This window comes from Molothrus aeneus, chromosome Z (assembly GCF_037042795.1).
Source record: "Molothrus aeneus isolate 106 chromosome Z, BPBGC_Maene_1.0, whole genome shotgun sequence".
NCBI classification, from domain to species: domain Eukaryota; kingdom Metazoa; phylum Chordata; class Aves; order Passeriformes; family Icteridae; genus Molothrus; species Molothrus aeneus.
The window spans coordinates 32408577-32422683 of record NC_089680.1 but is presented as its reverse complement, the minus strand read 5'-3'; the positions used below and the strand labels follow the sequence as shown (position 1 = coordinate 32422683).

The 14107-nt window shown below is 38.9% G+C and overlaps 1 protein-coding gene across 2 annotated transcripts in view; it reads left to right on the top strand.

The window, feature by feature from the left end:
• Positions 1-14107, top strand: part of LHFPL2 (LHFPL tetraspan subfamily member 2) — a 116431-nt gene that overhangs the window by 46920 nt on the left and 55404 nt on the right. The gene's annotated exons all lie outside the window — the stretch shown is intronic.

The window sequence follows — 14107 nt, the reverse complement described above, 5'->3', positions numbered from 1 at the left end:
TTTTTGGTTTTTTTTTTACATATGCATGTATATGTTATATTTTTGCAGTAGTATTTTATGCATGTATATGTTATATTTATGCAGTAATATTTTAGGAAATTATGTTGGCAGAGGGTACTCAAACTAAAAAAATAGAAATACCTCTCTTTCAGTGCCCACAGCACGTGGAAGAATGAAGACCCTTCCTTGGGACATTTCCCAACAGCTGAAGTGGACTTGCATGGGACTGGTGCATAACTCATCAGCATGGATGCTTAGCTTTGGTGCTGTCCTGACATCAGCAGGATAGTATGTGTAGCGGGGAATTTCATTTGTTCACCTGATACTCTCTGCAGACAGTTAATAACTTGTCTGATCTTCACTTGCCTCAGAAAGCCTTCAGTGATTTCTTTAAACACATTTATAATCATAGAATAAAACTCAAAAGTCATTACTGTTTGCAGTTTGTTGATGGACATGGCATTCGTATCTGCACAACCTGCCTACTTTTTCTGTATAACTAAGGATATTTGTTGTATTTTAATCTTTAGTGAGGCCATATTGCCCTTTTATTGCCCTTTTAGTGTTGTAGAGACTTTAATTCAGATTTGTTAGGAGCATTTATTTGGAAGCACAATGCTGTCTGATCACATGCTCTGCATTATAAATCTTGCCTTTCTGATACTCTCTAAGTTACATAATGAAAATGAGAATTTATAATTATAACATACAGTGCATCCTCTTTGTGCCTTCTAATTCATGTAATTAGTTATCATATGCATTTTAAATGGCTGTCCTAATTAAGTAGTGTCAGCAATTGTGTTAAGCAGAATACTTTTAGAACCCATCACCATCCTTTTCTATAGAAGACAGACCTTTCTTTTTCTTATTGGAATAGCTTATTTTTACATAAATTATATGGATTCTGTTATTTGAACTCGATTTCTTCTGCACCTTTTCTTTGTTTAGATTTAAGGAAGTTTCTCTATTTCTCATTCTTGTTCTTCATCTGCTGTGACACACTGGCTGCGTGGAACTACCCAAGTTTAACCTGGTTTCCACTCTCACCAGTACTGGGGAGCGTGTGTGTGTGCGTGCATACATGTGTATGTAACAGAACTCAAAATAATGACTTTCCTTATTTTACAAATAAAATGTTATGATTTTGTTTGGTTGTTTGGGTTAGGGTTTTTTGGGTTTTTTTTTTGAGCTTCTGTTTTCATCCATATTTTTAATCATAGTGATTGTACAGAAAAGTTTGAAAACACCTTTTCCAATGTGAGGTAATTCAGTCTCTCAGACATTTTTAAGAAAACACTAAGTATTTGGAAGTTCACAATATCATGGTAGCCCTTGGCAGCAGTATCTGGTTTCTTTGTGTGTGACTGAACTGAAAGTTTGGCCCTTCTCAGAGGCATTCTTATATATAGCTTACTAATAGTTCACAGAATCAGAATATTCTGAGTTGCAAGGGGACCCACAAGGATCATCAAGTCCCAACTCTTCAGTGAATGGCCCATTAGGGGGTCAAACACGCAGCCCTAGCACACTGCTCTAACAAAATAAGCTAGTCTTGGCAGTTTACTTTTATCCCAGAATTAATTAGAAAATCTTTTTTAAAAAACATGTCTTTCATCTACCTTGAGCCCTCCCTGTGAATTTTTCTCAGTCAGTGTAGATAATGTCACTCTTGTGCTTGTTTTATGTGGAGATCAGATGAAGGTCCAAGGTGATATCATAAGACCATAAATAAAGTAGTTAGAACTATCTGGTCAGTAGAAGTATTAGCCCAATTGCCTAAAAGACAGAGGAAATTTGGACTAATGTTTTCATAGTTTCTACTGCTCTTCGTCTTGAGGACTTAGTGGAGGAAGCACTTGTTACATTTGATGTCTATCAGTGGATCGTTTATTTTGTAATTTGTTCCATCATTTCTCGAGCAAATATGGAATTAAGCATCCAGAGGAAACTGGGCAGATTTCTTCAGTATAACTGTGTCTTCCATAGAAGAAGTGCTTTCATGAGCCTAACATTTCCCAATATGCTTTGATGCTGTCTGCACTTATTTTGGCAAATACAGTGAAGAATTGCTATCTAGTTTTCCTTTCTGTGCTTATCTATTTTCTAGGGATCAAAAGAAAATTCAGCCATATCACTTAAGTTTGTGATGTGTTCAAAAGATGCTGACTGTCATACTGTTATAGCCCAGAACATTCTCTCACTACTACAGTGCTCCATGACAAAACAATGTATTTTGTGTTTTGTAGTTCTGCAGGAATTTGCCACTTCTGCGTAACTTTTAAAAGTTACCTGACAGGCCATAAAATGAATTTTTGCTGACTAGGTAGAATACTGGGATGTGAAATGATGATCTTTAGGAAGAAAGTCTCGATTTTGCTTTGCCTTTTTAGTTATAGATGATGACTTTTTAAGAATGCATTAATCATTTCCATCTGAGAGTATCTTACTTTTTTATCTTACTTAGAAAAGCAACAAAAACATTCAGCAAAAAAAGCTTCTTATACTCATGGTGTTTTTGCACTTTGGGATACTATTACACATGCTTGCGATTATCTACTCTGCAAACAATTGTCAGAAAACTTCATCTGTTTTCCAAGTCCCACAGAAGAACAGATGTGGAATTAAGTTTCAAACAATGTAATGTTAATCACTTACATCTGGACACAAAATGAACTGGAGGTCAGTGTGAACTGATTGGATGCTTTGTTAGTTGAGCATGGAGTGGAGAATTTGCATTGTTCTCGGTGTTCATCCTCTAAACAGCCCTTTGAAAACAATACTAATACATGAACATAACAAGGGTCTATTTCAGATATTTAACTCTTTCTAGAGAGCCAAAACCTCAGGGGACCGTCTGAATGGAGCTGGACTATACTATGTGAATGAATATGGAAGAGAGACTGTGTATGTATGTTAAATTTTCATTGATTTGAGAGCTCTCTTGATGCTGTAAAGAATACTGAAGAGTAGTTGCATATCATTTGTGTGCTCTCAAAAACAATAACTTAAACCAGTCAGATTTGCCTGTAAGAGATTTAAAGTCCATGTTCAATTGCTGGAAAACCATAAGAAAGCAATTATGTCAGAAAACCTCCTCATGTTGTGTTCTAAACCTAAGCATTCATTGGAAAAATCACTTAAAAGGCAGCTTATATAAATATTTAGAAAGCTAGTTTTGGGGGAGAAAGGATCACTATTTGGGGACTCTGAAACTTAGAGCTTCAACTTTACAGAGTTCTTATTATGGATCAGTGCATTAGAAGGTCACTCAGACCTAAGGAATTGTTGGATTCTTCTTCTTTGAAATACTTTTTTCCCTACTTGATAAGAAAACTCATAGAAAAAGAACTGTTGATATTTGTTCCTCATGTGATTGCCCTCTTTGAAGTATGTATAGGTCTAGAAAAATAGTACCTCCTCATAGGAATCTGCATTTTCTGCTGCTGCCAAATTGATTCTGTTGTTAAAATGTGTAGTTTACATACATGTGGTTATTTTCAGTTACTTGATCCCGTGTAGCCTGGAAATAATTTGCCTTACTGACACTTAAAAAAAAAGGGAGTGGGAGTGTGAAGAGAGACTCTAATAAATTTATCACTTCTTAAATCTGATGAACTTGATTAAGCAGACAAGATTATGTCATATTTCAGGGTTTATGGTAGGTCCTTGAAAGTTTTTAAACTCCCTTAGATGTTTAGCCTTATATTATATTGAAAGGTTAAAAAGGCTATGAACTCAGCTGTGTATGGTTTTTGGCTTGAAAATAAAAGAGTTGCCCCCAAAACTTGAAATGGGGCTTGAGGAGATTAGTAATGGTACATTTTCCTGCCTCCCACAGAGTTCTCCACCTAACTGCATTGGCTGTTCCTGAACTTCTCACCATCAGGTTCATCATTATGTTTATTCTGGTAGTGAGCAAATGGCCAAAGCCAATTAAAATGTTAATTCCTACTAAGATAGCAAAATACAGTGTTTTGAGAGGTGAAGAGAACAGAAGGAACTTTCAGAAATGTTTGTTGTGTTCCAGAGCCATGTTGTCTCTTAGCGTGACTTTTGGAGAGATCTGTGAAGCTTAGATCAGAGTTTATATATTCTTTAAACAAATCTTTCATATGGATTTCCTAGAGCTGTTTTGCTTGTTCTTTGTGAACTCACCAATTTCTTGCTTTTCTTTGTTTTTGGGGAGGTCTGCTTGACCTTAAATTTTCATGTTTTCTTTCAAAATAACTTTCTATCATGGATATTATTTTGTTTATATGCTTTGCAGAAGGAAAAAAGGATATAATAACATTCAAAATAAACATCTTTATATCCCCATATCTTGTTTTTTAGCCTTTGTCTAGAATAAAATATGTGGCTAAGTATTTAATGTTCTTTAAACATTAGTGGATGTTGTCAATGTAGACATTGTGTACATTATCAAGACTTAATAAAAAGTAGAAAAGTAGTTGTCTTCTGCCTTTAATAGTCAAAAGCCTGGGATACAGATAAAAGGTCTGTATGGTGCTAGTAGAACTCAAATGAGAAACAGGATTTTTTGATGAGTAATACTTTGAGAATATTTTAAATGGGTTTAGATTGCATGTCTTGGTTTTGACAGAGGGGTTTGAGACAGCTTCAAGCTCTTTAGTATGTTTTTGCTGAGAGGTGAGTGGGAGGTATGATAATACACCTAAAAAAAAAATCTTGGCATGAGAGGGCCTTTAGCAAGGGAGTTTGTTTCCTTGTTATGCTTGTGTTGTTCCCCATATTATGTTTTGTTAATTTGTTAATTTTGTTAATTTTGTGAATTTGTTTCATCATATCATCAGCCTCTGACATAGAACTAGAGAGTTTTCTTATCTCTGCTCTTTTTCTTGTTGTCAAAATCTTGCTCTTTCAGATAGTCAAGAGCTTATATCTCCGTTTTACTCAGAAATGGATGTTAAATAATAATTTTTAAAATATTTAAAGGAGTTTAAATGATATTTATAAGTTCTTACAAAATACATACTGCGACAGTCTTTGAAAAGGATGTTACTGACTACAGGAAAAACTAAACCTAGATTTTCTGTTTGTATTGCCAGAACATTTCTGAAAATATTGTTTCTCTAGTAGTGTTTTAAGTAAATTTGCTTCAGAAAAAGCTTAAAATGAAAAAAAATTAAAAGGCATAAAAAAGCATCACTGTGGTATACAAAACCACAGTTAATGTATTTTTTAGTTGCTCTTCAATTCCCACCATCCCCAGGGCTAGTTAATTCTTCCATCTGCAGATTAAATATGCCCTTTAACACTTACTAGGCAGTGGTTTGCTCATTTCCTTTTCTTGGGTTAGCATCAGAGGAGGGGTTTGTAAGGTCCAGCTGGAAAAGCATTTCGGAGGTCTGCAGAAAATGCAGGGTGTCCTCCAGAGCTGGAAAACTGGGCAGATAGTATTTGAGTAAGGATTTTCATTTCTATAACATGATTTTACTGAAATGCTCAACAAAGGCACGTGTAATGTTGCTCAGAGTCTCATCTTCATTTCGTTTTACTTACAGTTGGTTTGGGTTTTGGATTTTGAGTTTTCTTTTATTACAAGACTGAAGAAGGGTTCTGGGACATAAGCTGTAGCAGATGTGACTACAGTTTAATGTGTAATTAATATGTAATATTTTTAGCCTTGAATTAAGGTCTTAAGTGCATGATAGGTGTGTTAGGTGGATAATGACTAGATAAACTATTGATAGAAGAAGTTTGCTCTGGCATCAAATTGAATGGCCTAAGCTCAAGATTTTGTCACTTAGCAAAATCATTGCATGAATCACTGAAGTCTTTCAGGTTTAAAAAGCAGTTTTTCAATGGAAGAAGGTCACAGGTTATACCTCTGGGTGCTTTAGTTTGATAAACTACTGTTTGTGTGTATATTTTTGTTGCTTCAATGTAGATGAAAACTGCAAAGAAGGTATGGAAGTTAGTTCAATGTAGAATATATGCATAAACAATTTTGTTTTCCTGACACCATAGAGAAGTTTGAATTTGTATTTTGAGAACTCTTAACAGCTTGTGTCTCAGTAAGTTGGGCCCTAGTTCTGTGTTTGGTTGCTTTGTTAGATATCATGTCCCAAATGTAAAGAAAGCTCAAGTGTTAAAGCAGGTTTGTTTTTATTTGGCGGGAGAGAAAGATGGTGCCTTAAGCCTTTTTCTTTTTTTTTTTTTTAGGATGAAACCACAAAACAAATGGGTTCCTAATTCAGTCATAATGCAGCATTACTGGAAAATGCAGGAATGTTATCAGGCAATTTGGCCAGTCTAATGGTTGTTTCATTGATTTGTAATAGTCACATCACCATGATGATACTCTGACTATAATTTTGGCTGGAGCAGGAGGTGTGAGGTTGAAAACCAACGAAAACCGTGCAGCTGTTGCTTTAAAGAGGGTGTGTGGTACAGATTAAATAAAAGAATTTGTTAATTGCTTATGACGTAATGAAACTCTGCAGTTGCCACCTCTAGACCTTCAGGAAAAGATAACTGACTTGTCTCCCTTGGCAACATTCTCTTTCACTTCTGCCAGAAGACAGCTTTGTTTGTAAATTTAGGATTTTGCAGGCCAGTGTGTGGTAATCTGGGAGCAGTAATTCAAATGCTAATAAATACTCATCAAAAGTTGTTACTTATTAAGCCAGCTGACATTTAGGAAGAATAGTTTGAGCTTGCCAAGTGATTCTAGCTCACTGCTAAGGAGCATGCCACTGGTTAGAGCATTTGATTAGCAACTGCATGTCAGGGCTCCAGGGCACTCTTGTGACTCAGCCTCCCCTGGGTCCTGCCCGTGCTCTTGCCTGGGGACCCAGAAGTGTGTTTCAGCCCAGCCTGGTGCCATCAGTCCGTGTTAGAGCTGTGCTGTCAATGTTCCTGTTCCATCCCCCACCCTGCTGTGGTGTTGGCCTGGAGCCTGTGTGTGTCTGATGGGCTGCCCATGGGACCTGTTCCTCTCATCATCTGCATGCAGGCAACAGGCAGTGCTGGCCCCCGGATGAAGCTGCTTTCAGAATCACTTCTTGTCTGGTTCTTCTCTGTGGTGGCCGCTAGAGCAGCTCTGTGACCAAAATGGAGCCAAAGAACAATTTTAGTGCTGTAGATGTACTTAGTAGAGCTAGTGCTGCAAAGCTTAGGTTGCCTTGAGTTGGTAGACGGTTGTACCGAGGAAGTTTGAAGTGCTGGCTGTGGTATAACTTGTGGGGCAGCTGTGGAAGGGGGACTTGCCATTTTGCTTTGTAGTCCTTGTGACTCAGAGATGTGACTCAAGAAGCATGGTGTAAAGTGAACTTGTTAAGTGCTGTTACACTGCCTTTAAAATAAACAGTTTATGTCCTTTTATCCTCATGGATAATGCTAAAGATAAGAATTCCCACTGACTTCAGTGAATATGGGATCAGGCTCATGGCTGATGTTCTATATTACAAACTTCAAATAAGGATTTATGCTTAGCTGAAACAAACTTTAGAAGCCAAAACAAATTTTACATAATAACTTTACTAAAGCCAAATTTGCATATTTTTGCTTTGTTTGGTAATGACTGGCTTGTTTAAGAAACGTAATTTGATTCATTTACCACTCAGTGTTATTGTATTAGGTAAAAGGCTAAGAGGGGTCTATCATCTGCAGTGCAGGTCTCTTAATGCTTCTGTATTTATTCTGCTTGGTATTGTGAGAATTGCTAGGATTATAAAAATGTATTATTTGGTTTAAACATTTTAATGTTGTATAAAACTATGCTGCGTTGTATTCTTGGTAAAGGTGGTGCACTGGGAAAACTGACATTAAGAACAGGGATCAGTGTATTAGAAGTACATCTGGCTTTTATTAAGTGTAAACTTCGGGACAGGTGCATCAGGGGAAAATATTTTTGTAGTATGAAATAGGATTTTTTCTTCTGTTCTCTTTGAAACAGCTTGTAAATTAAGCTGCTCTCTATGACTCTTAAATTTGCTTTAAATTACATACAGATAGATACATAGCATGATCTAGATTGAACAAATTAGGTAGATTATAGAAAAAGGAAAACTGCGTTTTTTTTCTTTTGTAGGTTTGTGTGAAAGAGAAAATAATGAGCCTGAGAAGAACTGTTAAAAAAATCTGTTATATATCTTGAGATTTTATCTTCCTATGGTGTTTAGCATTCTCATTAATTTAGAGGGCAGTTTTACTTGTGAGGGTTTTTTTTAACCTACTATCAGAGTATCCCTAAAGAGCATACTTTGTCCTTCTTGTTTTGCTGTTATTTCTGAAGGTAGCCTTAATGACGTATATGAAATGCTACTTGTTTTTTTTTAATTTCATTTTATGTTGTTCTGCATCGATAGCAAAAGACAAAGAACCCATTGAATGCATTATTTCTATTCATAGTGACATAATTGGTCATACAAACCTTCTTGAAGTAAGCAAATATTTCTTTGATTTCAGTACATGCCGTTATATAATACATGGAAGTATCGCACAGTAGTATATCTGAAGAAAAAGCTACTTGAAAAGGATGTTTTAAGATACAGCAGATATATCTGTATTCTTTTTTTATTGTATTTGTGCTGGGTAGCCTAAGTATACCCACTTCCTACTGTGTACAAAGACAGGGTATGTGACATGGGAATGTTATCAAACCCATTGTGTTCTCTTAGCAGTATCCAGTCTATTTGATTCTCCTGTTGAATATAAATAAGAGAACTTTAAATCAATGGCTCTGCTTGTTATAGAGACTCTTTCTCTCTTAGTTACACTAAGACATTTATCTCTTGCAAATGAGAAAGGAGCTAAAAATGAAGCATGTGATGTTTCCACCTTTTTTGGACGGGTGGAGCTAATGCAATCAAACTTACAGCTAGCTGGGTAGAAAGGAAGAAACAGATTTTATGTGTTTTTGCCAGCTGTTCTAGAAATCTCTCTGAGCTATTGCAAAATCTGTAAGACCTCCTGAGAGAAAGAATGAAAGCATACATGTGTTTTTCCCATTTTGATTTGTTTGCGAGGATTTGGCCTGTTGCAGCATAAGGGAAGTGTCTGTGTGGTGATGGGGTAGTGGAAGGTGTGTGGAATTTCTTCTTGTTAGCTTTGTCACAAAAGTGGTGACAAAAAGGAGACTTTTAAGATATTATACTTACTTTCCCCTTTTTTCAAAGTTTTAGTATTTTTTGAGTTTTTGTGTACATGTGGGGAAGAACACTGCTGTGCCTTTGGCAGGTGGATGGCTCTGTGAAAGAGAGGCTTTTCTACAGCTTCCTCTGTGGGCTGATCGTGTCTTACCCTGACTGCACTATTTTTCAGGGAGCTCAGACTCCAAGCGAGGAATTTTTCCTTATAAGCAGCACCTAATGGATTATTCAGACAATTAGGCGTGTTTACATGTATTTAAAATTGATCCTGCATTTTTTGGTACTTGAGTTTAAGGAAAACAATTTGGCTCTTTTTGTTCCTGAAAATAGTCTCTGTCTCTGCTAACACTGCTATGTTTTCATTGCTGTGCTAACTGTTTTTGAGATTGAAAAGTTGAAGAAATCACAGCTGCTTGGTCCAGTCAGTTGGTGTTTTTTGATGCTATTTCTTTTTTTTTCCTGAAGGAATATTCTATGTGCCAGGAATTCAGAGGCCATTTTAAGCTATGTTTGACTTTGCAGAGTTCCTAGTACACTTTCCTTTGTCCTCAGAAGCACACTTTGTTGGAAGTTCTGCACCAGCTTTTCTGTTGCTAAACCATCTTCACCAAGGCCAGATTATCTCCCTTTGTAAGAGTGAACTGACTTTCTGACTCACTTTGTTTGTTTATGTAAGGGGAGGTTTTTCATATATCTTGTCCTGATGAATGTATAAAAATGAAGGATTTGCTATTACCATGGGAAATTCTGTATTTCAGTATTGCTGAATCAACCTAACCTTACTTTTGTCACCTTAATTTATCGCTTTTTGGTAGTGGGGATAGAAAACTGTTCAAGATGTATATTCCTGAAAGTGTTGGCTGAAGGTGAATAATAGCTTATTGGTGGTATCTTAGCCTGTAGACATATTCCAGGATATTTTTGGCCTTCCTTGTTGCCAAGGCTAACTGTTGGCTCGTGTTTAGACCACTTTCTGCCTGGACCCAAACTCTGTTTCAGGAAGTGTGCCCTGGGTGGCCAGTGCCCAATGTCTCCAAGCGATTAGTCCATCTCAGGTACAAGAATTTGTGTTTGTCCTTGCTTAATTCCATGAAATAGGGTGGCAGAAGTTTATAGGTACATTTTTGGAACGACCAGGCTATGTTGGTCAGGTTTTTATTGCAGTGGTTTAGGATCTTTTGGAGTTCTTCCTAAGCCATACTTGATTTTAAAGTGTTACTATAAATTGCCACAGGATGTACAAATAATCCTAAATGTATCTTCAGATTTTGATAGGTATACTTCATTAGTAGAATAGAGGAACAGAAAAATATGTGATTTTTTGTGTGTTTAGTTTATGTGTTACTGCTTCATAGAATCATAAGTTCACAGATGATAGTTTGGGTTGGAAGGGATCTCAAAGGTTTTCTGCTTCTAGCCTTGTGGGCAAGGACATCCTCTACTAGGCCAGGTTTCTCGAAGCCCTATCCAACCTGGCTGTGGAAATTTCAGGAATGAGGCATCCACAACTTCTCCAGGCAGCCTGTGTCAATCTCTCACCACCCTCACAGTGAATTTCTTTCTTACGTCTAATCTAAGCCTGTCCTCTTTCAGTCTAAAGCCTCTCCCTCCTGTTCTATCCCTACATGGTCTTGTAAAAAGACACTCTCTCACTTTCTTTTAGGCCCTCTTCAGGTACTGGAAGTCTGCTAGAAGGTCACAGAATCATGAAATGGATTTTGTTGGAAGGGACCAACCACAGTGGATCCTGTATTCCAATCTCCCTGATCAAGCAGGAATGTCCTGGAGCACATGGCACAGGATTGTGTCCAGGCAGTTCTTAAATTATCTTCAATGAGGGAGACTCCACAGCCTCTCTGGGCAATCTGTTCCAGTGCTCAGTCAGCCACAGAGTAAAGTTCTTCCTCATGTTCAAGTAGAATTTCCTGTGCATCAGTTTCTGCCCATTGCCTCTTGTTCTACTACTCAGTGCCTCTGAGAAGAGCCTGATCCATTGTCTGGATACCTCTCTTCAGATCCTGATAGATATTGATGAGGTCCCCTCTCACTTGTCTCTTCTCGAGGCTGAGCAGGCCCAGCTGCCTCAGCCTGTCCAGCACTCAGAGGTATTGGACACTCTGCCCAGCTTTGTATCATCAGTGAATTTGCTGATCAGGCATCTGCCCCTTCATCCAACTCACGGATGAAGTTAAACAGTACAGCATTGAACCTAGAGGGACACTACTAGGGAGAGGCCTCCAACTAGACTCTGTGACAGTGATTGTAACCTTCTGGGATCAGTTGTTCAGCCAGTTCTTGCTCCACCTCACTGTCCACTCATCCAGCTCACATCCCTGAGTTTGTCTAAGGAAATCTACTGAAGTCAAAGTAGACAATATCCATTGTTCTCCCTTCATCCCTCCAGGTGCTGGTTTCATTAAAGATGGCAATCAGGTTGGTCAAGGAGGATTTAATTGAGTGAATCCATGCTGACTATTCCTAATCACCCATGTGGATAGCCTTTCTGAATGAGGTGCTCCCATCACCTTTCCAGGGATCAAGGTGAGGCTGACTGGCTGGTAGTTTCCAGGGTCCTCATTCTTTGCCTTGTTGAACACTAGGTTGACATTTGCTTTCTTCCATTGTGAGCAGCCTCGCAGTCGTATCTGCAGCACTTATAGATGAATCCCATCAGGACATATGGAACTTGTGGATGTCAAGTTTACCTATGTGGTCTCTACCCCTGTCTTCCTTGACCAAGAGAAAGTCTTCACTCCAGAATTGCTTTACCCATGTCTCCTGGGTCAGAGAACCCTGAGGGCTGGTCTTGTCAGTTAAGACTGAAGCAAAGAAGACATTCAGTGAAATGTCATTCTTCTGGATTCTCTTCATTCTCTGTTACCAGGGTCCCTCCCTCCATTTAGCAACAGGACCACAAAATTCTTATTTTTCTTTGTTACTGATATATTTCAAGAAGTCTCTCTTGTTGTCTTTGACATCAATGGCCAGATTTAATTCTAGGTGGGCCTTGACTTTCCTTGTGTCATTTCTACTTAGTTTTAACAGCCTCCCTTTATATTCATTACAAATGGCCCGATTCTGCTTCCATCTCCTGTGTATTTTCTGCTTACTCTTGATTAATGACAGGAGTTCCTTGTTTATCTGTGCAGATCCCTAGCCCCATTTGCCCAGTTTCTTGCTCATCAGGATGCATCATTCTTGAGCTTGATGAGGTTTGCACAGGCCCCCCTCTCAAGCCTGTCATGTTCTGTCTGGATGTCGTCCCTTCCCTCTGGTGTCTTGACCACATACAGCCCGGTGACGTCACCAAACTTGGTGAGGGTGTGCTCAGTTGCACTGTCCATGCCCCTGACAATGATGTTAGACAACAGTGGTCCCAAAACCCAACATCTGAGGAACACCAGCCCTGGTTTCCACTTGGACATGAGTTTTGACTGAAACTCTTTGACTGCAACCATCCAGCCAATTCTTAATCCACTGAGTGGTCCATCTGTCAAATACATGTCTTTCCAGTCTAGAGACAAGGACCATGTCAGATGCTTTTCACAAGTCCAAGTATGTGAAATCAGTGGTTCTTTCCTCATCTTCAACAGTGTAATCCCATCATAGAAGGCCAGATTCATGAGGCATGATTTGCCCTTTGTGAAGCCGTATTGGCTGTCACCAGTCACCTCCTTATTTTCCATGTGCCTTAGCATAGTTTCCAGGAAGATCTTCTCCATTGTCTTGGTGGGCACAGAGGTGAGAATGATTGGCCTGTAGTCTTACTCTTCTACCCTTTTTTTTTTAAATGGAGGTCACAATTCCCTTTTTTCAGTCAATGGGAACTTCACCAGACTGCCACAAGTTCTCAAATGTGGTGGATATTGTCCTGTTTACTCAGAATGTATCTCATGGGGTCCCATGGACTTCTGCAACATTAGGTTCCATGGACATATGCATCTTCAGGTGCTGAGGATGGCTGCAAACCTGATCTTGTCCTAAATTGTGTGATTTCTCTCTCAGCCTTTCCTCAGAAGAAAAATACTCCAGTCCCCTAACCAAAACCCCTAACCAAAACCCTACAACTTCCTCACAAGCTGAAATGGATAAGTATTGATCTCTTTGCTGAGCAGTGGTATGACATGGGAAATCAGCATGAAGCTGTATTTCCTGAATATCAGGAGAAGGTTCTTCACTCTGAGGGTGGCTGGGCACTGGAACAAGCTCTTCAGAGACGTGGTCACAGCACCAAGCCTGACAGAGTTCAGGAAGTGTTTTAACAGTGCTCTCCATCATATGGAGTGATTTTGGGGATTATCCTGCACAGAGCCAGGAGCTGGACTCTACTTGTGGGTTCCATCCAACTCAGGATATTCTGTGATCCTATGATGATCTTTGTAGTCCTTCACTGGACCCTCTCCAGTAGTTCCATGTCTTTCTTAGCCTTCTGCAATTCGAGCAGCATAGCTGGAGCACTTGACAGTGAAAACCGAGGCAAAAAAATTACAGGGTACCTCAGCTTTCTTCATGTCCTGGGTAACCACATCTCCTGTTTCCTTGCAGAGAGGGACCACATTTTCCCATCTTGCTTTTATCGCAAACATACCTGTTGAAGAAGCTTTTCTTGTTGTCCTTGATGTCTCTGGAGAGGTTTAATTCTATCAGGGCTTTAGCTTTCCTAGCCTTATCCCTGGCTTCTCAGACATTCTCTCTACATTCCTCCCAGGCTACCTGTCCTTGCTTCTGCCCTTTGGTGTATGTCTGTCTGCAAGCTCCTTGTTCATCCATGCAGACCTGGCATTTCTGCCTGACTTCCTTCTTGTTAGGACTCATAGTCCCTGAGCTTGGAGGAGGTGATCCTTGGGTATTAGTGAGTTTTCTTGGGCCTTTCTCCCAGCCAGGGCTTTTTCCCATGGCTACTTCACCAAACTGACCCCTGAAGAGTCTGAAGTCTACCCTCTTGAAGTCGAGGGTTTGTGCTTTTTCTTAGTGCCTTCGTGGTTGGAGTGATG